The 18,368-nt window shown below is 34.5% G+C and overlaps 1 long non-coding RNA gene across 1 annotated transcript; it reads left to right on the forward strand.

Moving 5' to 3' along the window:
* Positions 1–7,420: 7,420 nt before the first annotated feature.
* Positions 7,421–18,362, forward strand: LOC123544143 (uncharacterized). The gene is made up of 5 exons (XR_008368872.1): positions 7,421–7,546; positions 8,987–9,092; positions 11,448–11,546; positions 15,380–15,524; positions 17,352–18,362. It is a non-coding gene; the product is annotated as an uncharacterized LOC123544143 (long non-coding RNA).
* The last annotated feature ends 6 nt before the right edge of the window (positions 18,363–18,368 follow it).

Below are 18,368 nucleotides of genomic sequence, written 5' to 3' on the forward strand. Positions count from 1 at the left end.
ATGTGGGCTGTTTAAAAAAAAATGGCAGGAAACATGTAAAAATGATCAAAAATTAAAACAGGTCTAAGTAGCATTCTTATTACCTCATTTTAATAAGCCGTCATTGCAGTCTATAAAAACGGTTGCGTGCAAACAATACAACACATATTAAGTTTTTTATTGATCTTTAATTCAACTGACCCAACAAAAAAAGAGAAAACAACATACCATTTTCAAAGTCATTGCAGAAACAAAAAGGATAATACTTTGTGTCTTTTTATGCTAACTTTTCTTAGTTTAGGTTTTAAAGAAAATGAAAAAAAATGTCTGAGCTAGCTATATGCCTCCAAAAAATTAAATTAATTGATTTTTTCGTTATTTATCCCAATTTTATGGCTATTATAATGAAGAAAGTTTGTTTTACAAAAAGGCAACTTTGCCATATATTTTAAAGAATATCAAATAAAAACCACAAGGTATTACATAAACATGACTTAGTATTTCATATTACAGAACTGATTAACAGTTTGACCAATAAATGTTTCACTCCTGACATAATACACATTATTACCCTAACTTAGATTTTAACTTAATCTAGTGATTTAAACAGAATGCAAATGTAATAACACCTTAATTTATTATTGCAATGCAGAAAAGAAGTGACTTTTCAACAGTTTTGATTCTGAAACTTTGATATTTTTACATTTTTAGAACAACAACGATGAATTTGATTCAAGAAACAACAACAGATTTTCAACTTTGAGTTAACTTATGAACAGTTTTATAACAACAGCTCCTCACAGTGCTGATTTGTTACGTATCAAAGTAACAATGTGCTATTAATAGAATATAACCATGATAACTTCTGAAAACATAAAAATGTCAAAATGTTTCACTCCTGACACATTTGTCAACTTAAACACTAAGAATGAATAGTTCATCCTGCACATTCAAGCTCTGGTATATTGAACTCCATTTTAATTCCACTGCAAGGCAACAGTTTAGGCTGAGTCAGAGTTTGTTAAGTATCATTTAGTGACTGCCAGGACACACCATTGTTTGACAATGTTTGAACTCTCGGAAAGCCTCAGTGTCTTCTGGAGGAACCTCAACTGTATTTCCGGTTCATCAACCTTTTCAACCTGCAAAATTATATGAACTGCAAGGTTATATTTAGAAATTAGAGCTAAATATTACATAAGTCATATTTTATTACACTAACATATAAACTTGATTATTTTATATTATTTGAAGTGTCATATCATAATTAAACCCCTTGAACATCAAAGTTGTAAGGTGGGTTAACTGGTTTCAGTTTGTCTGACTATCAGTCTGTTCATCTGCCTGTCTGTCCATCTGTCTGTAGACACAACCTTGTGCTCACCAATTGTTACCCCCAAATAACTCAAGTTTTAAGGGGGTATAAAAGTTTCATTTTGTCTGTCTATAGACACAATCTTGTGCAAATCAACTCTCCTCATCCCCTTGACACAATTTGATGAAACAAACTTCATAAAAGTGAAATTTAACAACTGTAGTTGTACATGGTGCAGGTTGTGTTCTCTTTCAGAAAAAAATATACAGAGTTATGGACTTTGTGTTTTTGTTACTATACTATATACATAGTCTGCATATGCATTATTGTGCGTGCCTAATCTCCTGAACCCATGCACACAATTTGATGAAACTTAAGACAAATGATCAGTAGTAACCCTAGTTGTGCATGGTGCTTGTTGGATTATTTCAGAAAAAAATACTGAACAGTTATTGGACTTTGTATTTTGTTAATAAACAATATACATACAATCTGCAGATGCAATCGTGTGCACTCCTAATATCCCGAACCCCTGCATACAAATTTAAATTATGGAACTTCACTCAAGTGATCAGTAAAAACTCTAGTACAGTGAACGGTGCATGTTAGGTTCTGTTTGATAAATATTCTGCAGAGTTATGGCACTTTGTTTTTTGTTACTAAGCATACACTCCACATAATTATGCAATCTTGTGTGCATCAAATTGTACTGTGTCACTGTATGCAGGGGAGTAGGGTACATCAATCAGCTTAAGTGATAGCCTTAGTATTTTTAGTATTACCTTCAACAATGATACTGCTTGTTTTCTACTTTTCTTTTATCCATTCTCTCTGTTTAGATTTCATTCTTTCATCTACCACTTTGTTTGATTTTCTTCCTTTTCTGACCAGCTCTTTTGACTTGTTTCTGTTTTTTTTTCAGTTTTGCCTTTTCAAGTAGTTTTCCATCCTTCTCAGCTTTTGTAAAAGTTTTTAAGCTCTGTGGATGTTATTCTGTTGGTTTCAGTCTTTATGTTCTTCATGATTTTTCTGATGGCTGGAAGGCTAACAATAAGTTTTCTCATCTTGGCTGCTTCATATTTACTCTATAAAATGAATGTATGCAGTTTTACCATTTTAATGTCAGGAGTGAAACAATTTTACTCATGCAAGAAAGCATGCTAGAAAGAAAAGATATATGCTGTAATTTGTTATTTTCAGCAATAGGTAAATACATTTGATAAAACATAAACAGGATAATCTTAAAAGTAATACATAAAAATGTTTTACTTTGTGGACATAGATATTTATAAGATATATTTTCTACTGCTAAACTATTAATGTATCAATTTCAGTTTATAGAGCAGTAAAACACTTACCTTAAATGAACAAGTTTGTAGTGGTATCCTCCATTCATCACCCAGAATTTTAAAAAATGCCCAGCTGAACAGTGTTGCTTTTTAATATGCTAGTTTTAAGAATAGAACCAAAATTGAAAATAATGTTTCACTCCTGACATATACATACGAGCCACGTACTCCATACAAAAACACAAACTTCACTCATGACTGTCTTTTATGATTGCCACACTACACACACTACTTGGAAAACTGCATTTGGGTACATGTATGTTTTATTTTCAAACACGGTGCCTCATTAAGCGCAAATGTTTCACTCCTGACCAAATTTGGGTCCACTGCGATATACCGTGTTAAAAATAGTTTTGGGAGATATTATGATTAAATTATTACTTTTTTAAGTCAATTATATGTGTTACTCTATAATAGTAAGTGTAGGTTATGAAATACTATTAGTACCAAAAATTTGTAGTCATTTACATAGATTTTTACTGATTTTTTATGGAAATTAACATTACCGCCCTCATTCCTTTTCAGCCTTGTATTTTCTTTAAAACATTCTTATATTATCCATAGATTTATGTTATCTTTTAGTCAAAACATTCAACTTGAATAAAAAATACATGTTTTACTCTCTCATATACATTTTGACATTGAAATAATATTTTGAATTTTAAGCTTTTCTTAAAGTGTCACACTTTTTTGTTGCACTCCTGACATTTTTGGCATGTTTTTCAGACATAACTTTTTTTTCTGTGAAGCAATCTTGACCAAACTTTACATACAGCTCTATGACACCAGTTTGCAATTTTTTGACAAACAAATCAGCATCTAATAATGCATGATGTGATAGTAGTTTAAGAAAAACTAAAACCAGCCATTTTTTTTAAAACAGCCCTTTTGCCTTATTTTAGACAATCCTTTGAGTTTTGGGGAAAACGATAGACATTATTGAGTTTTGTAACAAATTGACTTCAAAGTTAAAAGCAGTACTATGATAATATGCCAGATACATGAATAGAATCCTCTTCGAAAAATTTCCGCCTTCAAAGATATCTTTGTTGTTCGCAGAAAGAATTAGTACTACGTCATTACTTTAGTTGTAACGTTATATCCGATACTAAGATGTTTGGTGACTTGATTGTATTTCAACGGAGACATATCAATTTCACAAAAGAGACATAAATTAGCCTTATCAGATGTGAGAACATATAATTATAGACTTGACTTTAAACTGTACGAATTATGCCGATGTCCGAATTTACCCGGACACCCCCTAGTCCCACAATAGCCGTTTTGCACGGAATTTATGTGCGCCTGTAATTAACAATTTTCTGTGTGAAATGTTTTCACCATTGGAAATATTGATAATTGACTAACTGGAAAAACAGCATAATTTTTAGCTCGACTATTCGAAGAATAGTCTAGCTATTCTACTCACCCTGGCGTCGGCGTCGGCGTCACACCTTGGTTAAGTTTTTGCATGCAAGTGCATATAGCTATCATTTAAAGACATTATACTCATAGCTTTGAAACTTATTTATTCTTCTTCTAGGTCAATTACCAACCTCACTGGGTCAAGTTCCATAACTCCAACATGTATTTTGAGCAAATTATGCCCCCTTTTGGACTTAGAAAATTCTTGTTAAAGGTTTACATGCAAGTTACTATCCCCAAAACTAATGCAGATATTGAATTGAAACTTCACATGTGTCTTCGGGGTTATAAATCTAGTTGATAGCACCAAGTCCCATAACTCTGACCTTCATTTTGGTCAAATTATGCCCCCTTTTGGACTTAGAAAATTCTGGTTAAAGTTTTGCGTGCAAGTACATACAGCTATTACTAAAAGGCATATAGATTTGAAACTTATTTTTTCTTTTTCTATATCAATTACCTACCTCACTGGGTCAAGTCCCATAACTCTGACATGTATTTTGGCCAAATTATGCCCCCTTTTGGACTTAGAAAATTCTGGTTAAAGTTTTGCGTGCAAGTACATACAGCTATTACTAAAAGGCATATAGATTTGAAACTTATTTTTTCTTTTTCTAGATCAATTACCTACCTCACTGGGTCAAGTCCCATAACTCTGACATGTATTTTGGGCAAATTATGCCCCCTTTTGAACTTAGAAAATCCTGGTTAAAGTTTTACATGCAAGTTACTATCTCCAAAACTACTACAGATATTGAATTGAAACTTCACATGTGTCTTCGGGGTTATAAAACTAGTTGATAGAATCAAGTCCCATAACTCTGACATGTATTTTGGGCAAATTATGCCCCCTTTTGGACTTAGAAAATCCTGGTTAAAGTTTTGCGTGCAAGTACATACAGCTATTACCAAAAGGCATATAGCTTTGAAACTTATTTATTCTTTTTCTAGGTCAATTACCAACCTCAGTGGGTCAATTTCCATAACTCTTAACATGTATTTTGAGCAAATTATGCCCCATTTTGGACTTAGAAAATTCTGGTTAAAGGTTAAAGTTTTACATGCAAGTTACTATCCCCAAAACTAATGCAGATATTGAATTGAAACTTAACATGTTTCTTCGGGGTTATAAAACTAGTTGATAGCATCAAGTTCCATAACTCTGATATGCATTTTGGTTAAATTATGTCCCCTTTCGAACTTAAAACTCTTTTGATATTTAACATTTTGGGTAATAATTTCCTGCTTCTGTGACAATATTTCGAATAGTCGAGCTTGGCTGTCTTACGGACAGCTCTTGTTTTAAATATTGTTGATTGTACCACATGACTGAATCAAATTTAGAGCGAGCGCTCAATTGGGATGTTACGATGCAACTGACGCGCAGAAGATGAGCCTTTCAAACGGCTATTATGGGACTACTGACTTCACGGATGATTGATTTTTAAAAATTTATCACTCGAAGATCTTCAAGTGTAATTTTGGTAATAAGAAATAATTCAAATTTAAAAATATACTAGTTATACATCTGGATAGTTTCTTTTGCTGGTCAGTATATATAACAAGGTACTTATTAATAATTTTATTTAGAACAAAAATCACTGTTCTATGAATCAAATATCAAAAAATTTGACTTTAAGAAGATTAAGCTGAACTGCGTGTCTGCGTCAATTTGAAATAATCAACGTAATCCGGACTGTTAACAATTTGCACGGTGTCAAAATGAGTGTTAAACACACAAAACACACAACGATAGCATAATTTAAGCTCCGCCTGCTTCAGGTACTTGCTAGATTTTCCCGAGAAGTGTGTTCAAGCAAATTAAATTATCCAATAAATTATAGTCGATTTTGTTCAGCCAATTAGCGCCACAGTTACGTCTTTGACACTTTGTTTAATTGTCAGCTTGTTCGAGAGCAAAAAACAATGTTTTATAAAGAAATTGCTGTAACCGTGCGATTAATTGGAATATTGTACACATTTTTTGTCCTCTATGGTAAAAGAACAACATGTATTAATTATGTTAAATCTAATTGACTTCCATAGATGAATTGATTTGAATATGCAATTTAGTTTACACAGTTTACTTGCAGTTTTATTCGAGACAGATACTTTTCACAAATGAATTGACTCGGTGTTAATAAAAACATTTTCATCCTGCAATCATACATAATAGTTTTTTATAACAGGGTTTTTTTTGGCCGTTTTTATAGCCGTTACTCGGCTATATTCCCAATGCCAAAAAGTATGTATTTTTCCCAAAATTAATGCAAAAATTCCCAATCTACCTTCTGAAAAAAATTTCATCAAAATTGCACAAAAACCGACCAAGTTATGGACAATTTCGTAATGGAAGTATGTTAAAGATGTTCTACAATGTGAAACAAGTGTATGAGAAAGTGCTTACACACATCCTTACTATATCCTATAGGACTAAATATTTCCCAATTTGGAACATTTACGCGCCAAAATTCCGAAATCTGGGGGTATAGGCTATGTTCACAAATTAGCTAGAAAAAGCCCTGTATAACCAAAAAATCGCTGTGTTAGATTTATAGCATCGTCTTGATTTTTTTAAAACGACATTTTACAGAATTCTGGAATGAAACAATAACCACTGTATGTGAAATCGATATAAAACAAGATAACTAAGACAGCACGCCCATTCACGCACTGCAATACGTGAATCACGTACAAAATATCAAATCAGGGCTTTTCATCCTTATATAACAGAGGCCTATAAAAGGCCTCTTCCCAATCCAAAAGTTTAATATTTTTTCCCAACTGGCAGAGATATTTTCAAAAATGCAAGATAAGATTTCCCCAAATCATGCAACAGATGGTTAAGATTTTGTTTACATTTTATTATTTCCAGAGGAAGTGTTTGTCTGGTATCAATTTTTTGTTACACTATAGCCTAACAGCACATTGTGACGCAGTACCATTCTTATCTGTTATGTTCAATGGCCTGGATTTTATTCAGTGTTTCAGAGGTCTGTTCATTCTCTCTTGTACCAGTGATTTTAGGTATGACAGGGGCCTCCGTGGTCAAGTGGTTTAGGTCACTGATGTCAAATCACTTGCCTCTTATCGATGTGGGTTCAAGCCGCTTTAGGGGCGTTGAATTTTTCATGTGAGGAAGCCATCCAGCTGGCTTACTGAAAGTTGATGGTTCTACCCAGGTGCCCGCTTGTGATGAAATAATGCACGGAGGGGCACCTGGGGTCTTCTTCCACCATCAAAGTTGGAAAGTCACCATATGACCTATAATTGTATCGGTGCGACGTTAAACCCAACAAAATAAATAAATTTAGGTATGACAATACCAAATTATTTCACTCAATGTGATAAATAGAATTTTATTTTTGTTAATTTTACAGGAAGAAACCGCCTGATAGAGATGCTAATACAGAAGGGTGTCAGAACTGGAGCATTGTCCAAGAACCAATTCTCCACATTACATCTTGCCACTTATAAGGTAAGTTTTTATTAGCCCACCATCAACAGATGGTAGGCTATTTAAATCACTCTGCATCCGTCCGTCCGTCTGTTAACAAGTTCTCGTTATCACATCTCCTCAGAAACTACTGGGGGGATTTTGACCAAACTTTGTCAGAATGATGTATTGGTACCCTAGTTGCGTCCTTCTGAAAATTTGAAGAAAATCAGACTGGTTCAACAATTTTTGAGTGAGTTATGGCCCTTTGTTTATTTTTGTAATTTACATCTAGATTTATATAGGGAAAAACTTTGAAAATCTTCTTGTGCAACACCACAGAGCCTAGGGCTTTGATATTTGGTATGTAGTATCATCTAGTGGTCCTCTACCAAGATGATTCAAATTATTTTCTTGGGTTCAAATATGGCCCTGCCCCAGGGGTCACATGGTTTATATAGACTTATATAGGGAAAAACTTTGAAAAACCTCTTGTCCAAAACCTCAAAAATGGCTCAATGGTGGGCACCAAGATCACTCTGTGATCTCTTGTTTTATTACCTTTAGTGCCTTTGCCTTACAGTTCTCATCTGTCAGAGTTTTGTCATGATGCAGAGTAGAACCTGGGATTTACTATCTTTCATTTACAATGGCGCCCCTTTAAAGGTCCTCGAGATGAGAGTGAAAGTTTTATGTATTTATTTCCTTTATATGGTGAGCACCATATTACAGTGGATTTTATCAATGTTTACCTATATTCGACCCACTACATTGAAAATTTAGGCAATTTGTGAGGAAGTTACTTGTTAACAATGAACAATGGAAAAAAATGATACAAATTGATTGCGTTTATAAAAAGTTTTCCCCTCTAATCAGATATCAAGAACTTTACCTTAATAAATAAAAATGATTATTTTCAGTGTCCATATTAAATCGTCATATTAAAATTGACATGGTCATGCCTCCATGAAAGTTTGATTGGTTTACAAAGATTTGTTGTGGAACCCCACTAATCATCTGAGACCTGTAGTGCAATGCTAAAAATATTGGCGAAATATGCTGTAGGTTAACCATGGAACCATGTTGGATATCTGGTATGCGAGAATGCTATCTTACTGATTAGTGATTATAAATGTTGAATGAGGCAAAAACGTTCAATAATTTACTCAGATGGCATCACAGAAAATATGCATAAAGTGACACTTTGAATCACTGCACTTGCAGGTTAAGTGCTATCAGCATGATCAGTGGTAGAATTTAGTTGTGGTCTCCCTAACTGTAACATTTGAACTTGTATGTGCAGGATACAGCCATCTAGTGTTCTCATAGACACATAAGTACTACCTTGTCTACAAATCATGTTAAAAGTAAAGTTTAATTTAAACTTCTCCCCCCCCCCCCCAAAAAAAAAAAAAAATAAATAAAAATTCTGCCAAATATCCTTGTTGTTGTATGCAGCTTTATCTTCCTATCTACTTCTAGGGTGATATAGACTGTGTCCAGGGTTTGCTAGAAGGTTGAGTGGATGTAAACCAGGAAATAGTGGATTGACTGCTCTTATATTGCTGCTATATGCGGACATAATGAGGTTTGTGTATATTCTATAGGCCAAGTTCAAGTGGTTACTAAGGTTACAACAGTTTGACCAAATAGAAGTTAAACTCAGTATGTTGTAACCATGAGGAAATTATTCTGTAACTATATTTCATCGCATCTATTTACATTGGGACACTGTAAATCAAACATTGCAGTTGTCATACAGTATGATTTATGAAGATCTGATAAGAATTTCATTCCGACATGACCTTGTGTATGTTGCGTAACGAAAGGAAACAAGAAATCAAGTTACATTTTTAATTTGTCATCAAAAGGAATGAATCTGAAATGTACACGATGGCATAATATTTGGATTATCATTAGGACTGGGTCGGTTAATCGGATCAGATTCCATTACTAGATGAAACGGGTTTCAGTTTTGCAAAACCACTAATCGCTCTCATAAAATAAACACCCAAGACTTCAAATAAAAAGTAAATTACTTATGTATGTATACATTTTTCCTCTAAAAGTAATCAACACAATCAATTATGTAGTGATATATTTAAAATAATATACATCAAAATATTACTTCTTGATGTAACACTGCTTGCAAACAATAAAGTTAGTTCGTTCCTATTGAAGTCAGCTGCCAGAAGTACCTTGATACGGTACTCTTGGGAAAAAAAACAGAGCATTTTCAATATGGCAACCGATTAACCGGTTCAATTCTATTTCATGCAAACAATTAACCGGTTTCAAAATTATGAAATTGTCTCAGCCCTAATTATCATACTATTTTGAAAACTAAGTATGTTGTCAGTAAAAAGTGACACTAATATCAGCGATCAGAAGAGCTACACATGTGCAAATGCAAATGTGACTAAACCATATTAAACGGTTCCAAACTCGGCCATATACTGTCCAGGGTTTATCATATAGACTGGGATCAGGATTTATCTTACAGTGTCCACGTCTGTAAATAGACTGTGTCCCTGATTACTGGTAGGGTTCTGATATATGAAACAAACTCGGAATAATGAACTGAAAACCGTTCCTATACTGTTATTTTTTGGTGTGCCGTATTAAGCACAATTTTATGACCTCGTATGACCTTATGCTGCCTGAATAATATACCAATCGGATTGCTCAAGGTAAGGTATTCGGCATTTTCAGCCACAATGAGAGATTTGGCGCTGGTTGGAGGAAAGGCTGAAAATGCTTCACTCTGAGTCATATGTGACACTGAGTGAAATGACAACGCGTTTTTCATCCTTTATAAGTACAGCACCATCGGGTTGTATGCGTACCACTTTAACAGGTGTGCGTAACCAAATATTCATCTGCTCATCCGCACATATTGTTGTTTTGTTAAGTTTTCTTGTTAAGTTATTTCTGTTTTGTTAAGTTTCCTTTTCCTTAAGTTTTGTTTTTACAAAAAAGTTATTTGTTTTATACAGTCATTAACTCTTACCCTGCATTACAGCAACAATTTCTAACCAGTGCAAATCATTACTATTACCTGCAACAACATGTCCGATACTGTTAAATTTTAGGGGCACCTGGGGTCTTCCTCCACCATCAAAGCTGGAAAGTCGCCATATGACCTATAATTGTGTCGGTGCGACGTTAAACCCAACAAAACAAAACAAACAAATTTTAGACTCTAAATTTTAAATTAATCTTTCCGGTGAAAACAGTACTGTACAGATTCTGAATGATAGACAAATTTGATAATAGGCTGAAGAAGGGTAAGGGTTCATGTTGCTTCCAACAATTCCAGAAATAAGGTATAGAACGTATTTCAATATTCATAACTTTGTCATGACATCACAGTATATTAGGGGTTCTAATTGACCAATCAGAGAGCTGCATTTTAGAGTACCTGCCAGTTTCCACTTGGGTATAATAAAGTATATTTACAATGAACATATAGTGACTTTAGAAAGAAATATCCAACTATTTTATCAATCAAATTAAGAATTTTCACTGCACATGCCCCAGATGATGCTTTGAAGTTTCATTGAAATATTATAGTTTGCTTACTGTTACCATCTTTTAAGCACCTAAGGCTCAAAGTGAGCTTCTGTGATTGTTTGGTGTCCGTCCTCAAAACTACTGTCCTCATTTATACAAAACTTCACAGAGACCCCTTTCAACATTGTCAAAAGATTTAAAATACAGGTTTCTGCCCATATATAACTTGTGCTTCAGTTACATCACGCCGACCATCTTTTTTAAAGATATTTCTTGTTTGACACATTGTCTTTCCGCAGGAAAAGGGAGGTAATCAAAAGTGTAAATTTTAATGAAATTAACTAAAAACCAAACAGATAAGGTAAAGAGTTTTTTTTTTGTTTTTTTTTTAATTTATAAGATATAAATCAGTATATTGTTTATATTTCAGATTGCCACTTGCCTGGTAGAACATGATGCAAACATAGATCTTGGTGATGCTGTAAACTTTTCTCCTCTACATATAGCTTGCAACTTTGGACATGATAAGGTTTGTTTCATTTGGTCATTATAGTATTCTTGTCTAGGATATCGTCGTTTCTACAGACATTTTGTAAATATACGAACATTTTTATAAATTAAAAAATCTTGAGTCTATTAATTTACAGACTGGATGTATGAAATCTATTAAAATAACAATTTAACTCAAAAGTGCAGGTTCAAATTTATAGAGCTTTAAAGACAGCTTGGATAAATGAAAGTGATTTGTGATTTTCTATCGATACTTATGATTATGAATTTTCAGAAAATGTGAACAAATAAAGTGATTCAAACTGTCTGAAATTCTCCTCCTAGTTTGTGCTCCATTGTTATTTCAAAGATTACATACATACTGAAAACAGTATATTAGTATAAAAACATTTTAAATGGTGTATTTTGTTATCCCCCGACGAAAGTCGGAGGGATATAGCTTTGGCGTTGTCCGTCTTTCCGTCCGTCCGTCCTTCCGGAGCCATATGTAGGAAATGGTTGGGAATATTTATTTAAAACTTCATATACATGTTCACCACTATGAGTTTTGCGGCCCGTCAAGTTTCAGTCAGATTGCCCAAGTAACACCAGAGTTATGGCCATTAGAAGTTTCTAGTGTTAACTATATAGGGTACTATAAATATGGCAATTTCTGCATCATAACTTTTGATATATTTCACCTAGAACTATGAAACTTAAACAGAATTTAGATCACCATAATGTGGTTGTGTACACACAATTTTGTTCGGATTTATTTGTAAATTAAGAGTTATTGCCCTTTAATTGTATAAAAATCCTCATATTTGTACATAACAAACTTACCATTTGGTAGAATTTCATTAAATTTCTTTCATTCTTTTCCATGAAAATTTATTGTAAACATGTGAAGTTGTGTACCCACACTTGGTCACCCCCTTACCTTGATCACACCCCTCCCCCCCCCGCCCCCCCCCCCCCCCCCCCCCCAAAAAAAAAAAAAAAAAAAAAAATCATTCCTTATTTTAGATTTTTTTCAAACAAACTTCATATACATGTTCACCACTATGAGGTTATGGGGCCCATCAAGTTTCAGACAGATTGCCCAAGTAACGCCAGAGTTATGGTCCTTAGAAGTTTCTAGTGTTAACTATATACGGTACTATAGATCTATAGATATGGAAATTTCTGCATCATAACTTTTGATATATTTGACCTTGAACTATGAAACTTTAACAGAATTTAGAGCACTATAATGTGGTTGTGTACACACAATGTTGTACGGATTTCTTTTGTAACTTCAGAGTTATTGCCCTTTAATTGTCTAAAAATCCACATATTTGTACATAACAAACTTACCATTTGGCAGAATTTCATTAAATTTCTTTCATTCTTTTCTGTGAACATTTATTATAAACATGTGAAATTGCGGTGCACTGGTCACCCACTTGCTTTGGTCACACCATCTCCCCCCCCCCCCCCCCCCCCCCCCCCCCCCCCCCAAAAAAAATATATATATATATTTTTCATTTCTTATTTTAGATTTTTTTCAAACCTTCCATGATTATTTATCAACATGCAAGTTGTACCATTCCCCCACCTCACTCCTCCACCCAGTCATGCCCACCACTGATCATACATCCTCTGCCCACCCCCACCCCACACACACACACCAACTTCACTCTTTTACCCTTTTTTTTTCATTTTTAATTTTCCATCAATATTTATAATCAACATGTGAAATTTTGTTTCGTCTCCCATTCCCCTGCACCCCCACCCCTAAAAAAATAAATATATATATATTTCCATTTGTTTTTTTTGTTTTTTTTTTTTAAATGTTCAAACCTTCAACATGTTAAGTTGTGACTGCACAAACCTTGCCCTCAGCCATGTTCAAGATATCTTACCTGTGTTCTCTTAAGGACATCTGTTCTTTTAAGTTCAAATGTACATGTTAAACAGCAACACCTGGTGCCAAACCACTCAAAGACAATATTTCGTTCCAGTTAAACTTCAAGCTCACATTTCAATTAACTGCATTTAATTTTAAAAGCTAAGCTTATCACAGTAAGCATATCCCATTCAAAATAAATTCTTTAGTCAGGATCAAAGTATCATACATTTATTATGTACTCTTTAATTAAACATTTGTTTTTTGTTAAATTGATTTTGACTAATGAAATTATTTGCTTCTTATTAACATCCTTAACTTTTTGCCATATATATTTTTGTGCCATTCCTCACCACAAACCCTTTCGGCGGGGGATACCAATTCATCGAATTTGCTTGTTTGGTTTAATGTCACACCGGAACAGTCATAGGACGTTCCAGTTTTTGATGGTGGAGGGAGACTGCAGGTACCCCTCTTTGCATTATATCAGGCATGTACGGGCACCTGGGCAGAATCACCAACCTTCATTAAACCAGGTGGATAGTTTCCTCACATCAAAGAATTCTACACCTGGACCCAGTTGTATGAAACGTTAACAGGCGATTAAGCTAACAGTCTATTAACTTTTAGGGTTTTGTTTCAACATTTTAGAAGACTTAGAAAAACAAAGTTATAAGTTAAGGATTACGTGCGCTTAAATGTCTTCACAGTAAAATCAAAACATCATCTAGTGTTTCCCACAGAAACTGGCGGTTAGTTTAAAAGCCTGTTAAAGTTTTGGACAACTGGGCCCTGGACAAGGTTTCAAACCCACCTTGGTTGGGTTGGGGTGGCAAATGTTTAGAAGTATGTGACCTTAACCAATTGGTCACGGAGACCACAAAGAATTTTTGTCAACTTAAAGCCAGTGTTACTTGGTGGAATTGAGCATTTTTATCTTATTATTTTGTTATTTTTCTATGACTTTCTTGTGAACAAACAGTAAAACTATGATCACTCAAGGTCACAAGAGAACATGCAAAATACTCAAGTTATCCAGGGTTTTGCTTCATTCAAACATACATACTGTAAAAGCACATATTTTCGCTGGGTCAAAATGTTACAAATTTGAAAATTTGAGTATGTTCGCAAGGTTTAATATTTGTGAAATTGTAAAAATGGTATCATACTTGAATTTGAATAATACTAATTGTGAATATTAATGTGAGAATTACTTTTCGCCAGATGTAGGGCCTTACAATTATTGCAAAATTTAAACCCTCATGAAAATTTCTGCTTTTACAGTAATTATGGGTTACATATGTGTTTGGTGTTATAACATCTGCAGAATCCCAAGAAATTGGTTGGTGCCCGAGTCCGGTAGAGCAAGGGAACCAACGTATCCTGAGGGATTCTGAAGATGTTCTAACACGAAATGAACATGCGCTAATGCTGTTCTAGCACAAAAGCATAAACAAAAACTAATAAATAAATTATACCTCAAAGTTATTAAATTTTCATGAAATGTCTGAGTTGTTTTTTTCACACTGACATCATTTCCTTTTTAATTATCTGTTTCAGGGTTGTCATACAATTATGATTTCATGCCACGGAATGTGCATATATAAAAAGGAGTTTTAACAGCACGTAAGCGCGAGAATCTCTCTGTTAGCACATGATAATGTTTTCTCTTCTGTTAAAACACCCCTGAATATCAGTTAAACAGCCTTGGTGCACAAAAATCACTGGTGTGAGCCTGAGTGCTGGAGCAGCCAATGCTCAACAAAGTGTTGTTTCACAGTACTGGCTTTTTTGAGAAATTGAAGCTCGGCCAAGTGAAGTCCTGTATTGTGCTATTTAATTGACCTGTCAAAACATGTTCCCGGCTTTCATGTTAATCTTATATACGCTCGAACAGAATATAATAAAAGCCGGGTCCATTTTTTGACAGGTCAAATAAATTGGACAATAGCAGTGAAAAACAATGTGTGTTATTATACTTGAAGGTTGTGGAGATATTACTGAAACATGGTGCTGACGTCAACATCAGAGGAAGTGTAGGTGACATACCACTACATCTTGCTGCAGGAAAGGGTTATGTAACGGTCACACAGTATCTAGTTGAAGGTATTGGAAACTCCAAGGCTGATGGTGAGTTGTGTAACTGATAGTGACAGGAGATAGCATCTGAATTTCACTTTTAACCCTTACCCTGCTAAATTTCTATAATGTACTTGTCCATCTTTCAGTTTGGACAGTACCGTTAACTGTTAAAAGGGGTGCATAACAAGAAAACAGATATTGGATTAACTCTGAACTCAATATTATTCAAAGACGATTTATGGAGATGTGAGTTTCATGAATTAACTAAATTAAGTACCATAAACAAACAAATTCCAGTAAAATTCCATTTAACCTTATTTTTAGCTCGACTATACGAAGTATGGAGAGCTATCCTACTCGACCTGGTGTCGGTGTCTGTGTCCGCACTTTGGTTAAAGGTTTGATGCACTTTCTCGTTTATCTTTGTTATTACTTGATGGATTTGCTTTAAACTTAAAATAGTTTTTTTTCCTATCGTCACCCAAATCATATGGCACAAGGGTCATAACTCTGGTACCAATATTTTATGAATTATTACCCATTTTTATACGCCCGTTTGGAAACACGGGACGTATTATGGAAAGGCCACCTGGCGGGCGGCGTCCACAGACCTTGTCTGGAGCATATCTTCTACATGCATGGAGGGATTTTGATGAAACTTGGCACAGTTGTTCACCATCTTGAGACATAGATTCATAGAACCAGGTCCCTAGGTCTAAGGCCAAGGTCACACTTAGAGGTCAAAGGATACAAGAATGAAAACTTTGTCTGGGGCATTCTTTCTTCATGCATAGAAGGATTTTGATATTACTGGTCAAAAATGTTCACCACCATGAGGCAGAGTGTCATGCGCAAGAACCAGGTCCCTAGGTCTAAGGTCAAGGTCACACTTAGAGGTCAAAGGATACAAGAATGAAAACCTTGTCCGGAGCATTTCTTCTTCATGCATAGAGGGATTTTGATATAACTTGGCACAAATGTTCACCACCACGAGACGAAGTGTCATGCGCAAGAACCAGGTCCCTAGGTCTAAGGTCAAGGTCTTTCTTTAGAATTACTTCCCTTTGTTGTTACTATAAATAGCTTATATTGTTACTTCTTCATTACTAGTCGTAGGGAAAAATCGAGACCACTTTTCTGTAGTACAACTTGCACGCTACATCCAATTTTGAGGTGTATTTTGACCAATCTCCACCTGGTAAAGATTTTTTTGTGGACTTACAATTTTTTTTTGATTTTTTTTTAAAGATTAACTTCCCTTAGTTGTTACTATAAATAACTTATATTGTAACTTTTTTATAAGTGACCATAGGGAAAATCCAAGACCACTTTTCTGTGGTACAAATAGATGTTACTTTCAAATTTTAGGCGTATTTTAAGGTCTCTCTACCTGGTAAGGAATTTTTCATAAAGGTTCATAACTCTGGCATCAACTTTTTATGAATTATGCCCCTTTTTTACTTTGAATTTTATGTTAATTTTGATGCATTTTCATTATATCTCTGTTATTTTACAAGGGATTTGATTCAGACTTAAAAATAATTGTTCATTATCACCACCTACATCATTTGACACGAGATGATTATGAAACTTTGATAGGGAGATTGATCATGACCAACAGGTGACCCCTATTGATTTTAGGTCAGTATGTCAAAGGTTAAGGTCACACTGTCCCAAAACTAAGACCTTCATGTACTGTGATCAAATAATTTCTGTTCCTTGTGTAATTGCTGGATGTATGAAGGGAGGCGGGGGGGGGGGGCATTTGGTGTTCTATGGGCTCTTGTTTCTATTAAAAACTGACATATGTACAGAGCAGCAGGAGCAGGTTATACCAGAGGCAGTTGGTTTTATTGTCTCTGATCTGGATTTTAGTGCGTGTACAAGTGGCAAGAGTTTGGATATGATTAAATTTCTCCTTGACCAACCAGGTGTGAAAATAAACTACCATGGAAAGGATGGCCATACAGGTAAGTCTGCTAGTTGGTTTGGTACATATTTTGTTTGGTTTATTTAAATTAACATTGACATCCGCGGTCATACAGCTACTTTCAAGCTTTAATAAAAATTAACGAAAAATAACAGTTTACTAGTCTCAATGTTATTTTGGACATGGATTGAAGTCTGATGAAAACATGTTGATATTGTTAGCTCTGTAGGGTGAACATAAGACGCATAACCTAGAGGTCAAAAGTTTAACCGCTAGGGATCGTGGGTAATACAAAATCTTCTTGGAATTATTATAATTATAGAACTGAGAATCAATGCTAATATTAGACAAAGGAAAAATTAGTTTTAGCTCTATGTGACAATAAAAAAGATCAGAAAAGGTTAAAATTTGAAATATAGAGAATCTGTCATTGGTCTTCGGTTAAGATCAGAAAATCCCAACCCGAGGGCGCACCGCTTAAGTCTTAAACGAGGCTGTTGGGATTTCCGATCTTCACTGGACGCCAATGATGGATTCTATTTCTCACCTACCACAACAGAAACAATAAAACAAGCATGAAAATATGAAACTATTTAAAACGCGGGAATTGACGTCTGTTAGCAGAATTGACGTCGTGACATTTCAATGACGCACAATAACAAAGTTCCGCTTTAGTTTTATCGTTTGTAGCGTAACGGTACGTTCTTATCATAAAGTAATGAATTTTGAATCAAGAAATACACCATAAGGAATAAAGAGAAAAGATAAAGGTACCTGATTTTTAATTATTTTACATAAATAATATGTATATTCAATGCATGAAGTAGTCTGTCACAGGAGTGTGGGATAACCCATGTGAGATAAGATTTTCCAGCATTTCTATAAATAGAGATTCTTCTGTCCGATCAGTGAGAAAATTGAGGGTTGACATGTCTTAATACTTAATCAATGATTTCTTGGCT

Source organism: Mercenaria mercenaria, unplaced genomic scaffold (genome assembly GCF_021730395.1).
Source record: "Mercenaria mercenaria strain notata unplaced genomic scaffold, MADL_Memer_1 contig_1599, whole genome shotgun sequence".
In the NCBI taxonomy this organism is placed as follows: Eukaryota; Metazoa; Mollusca; class Bivalvia; order Venerida; family Veneridae; genus Mercenaria; species Mercenaria mercenaria.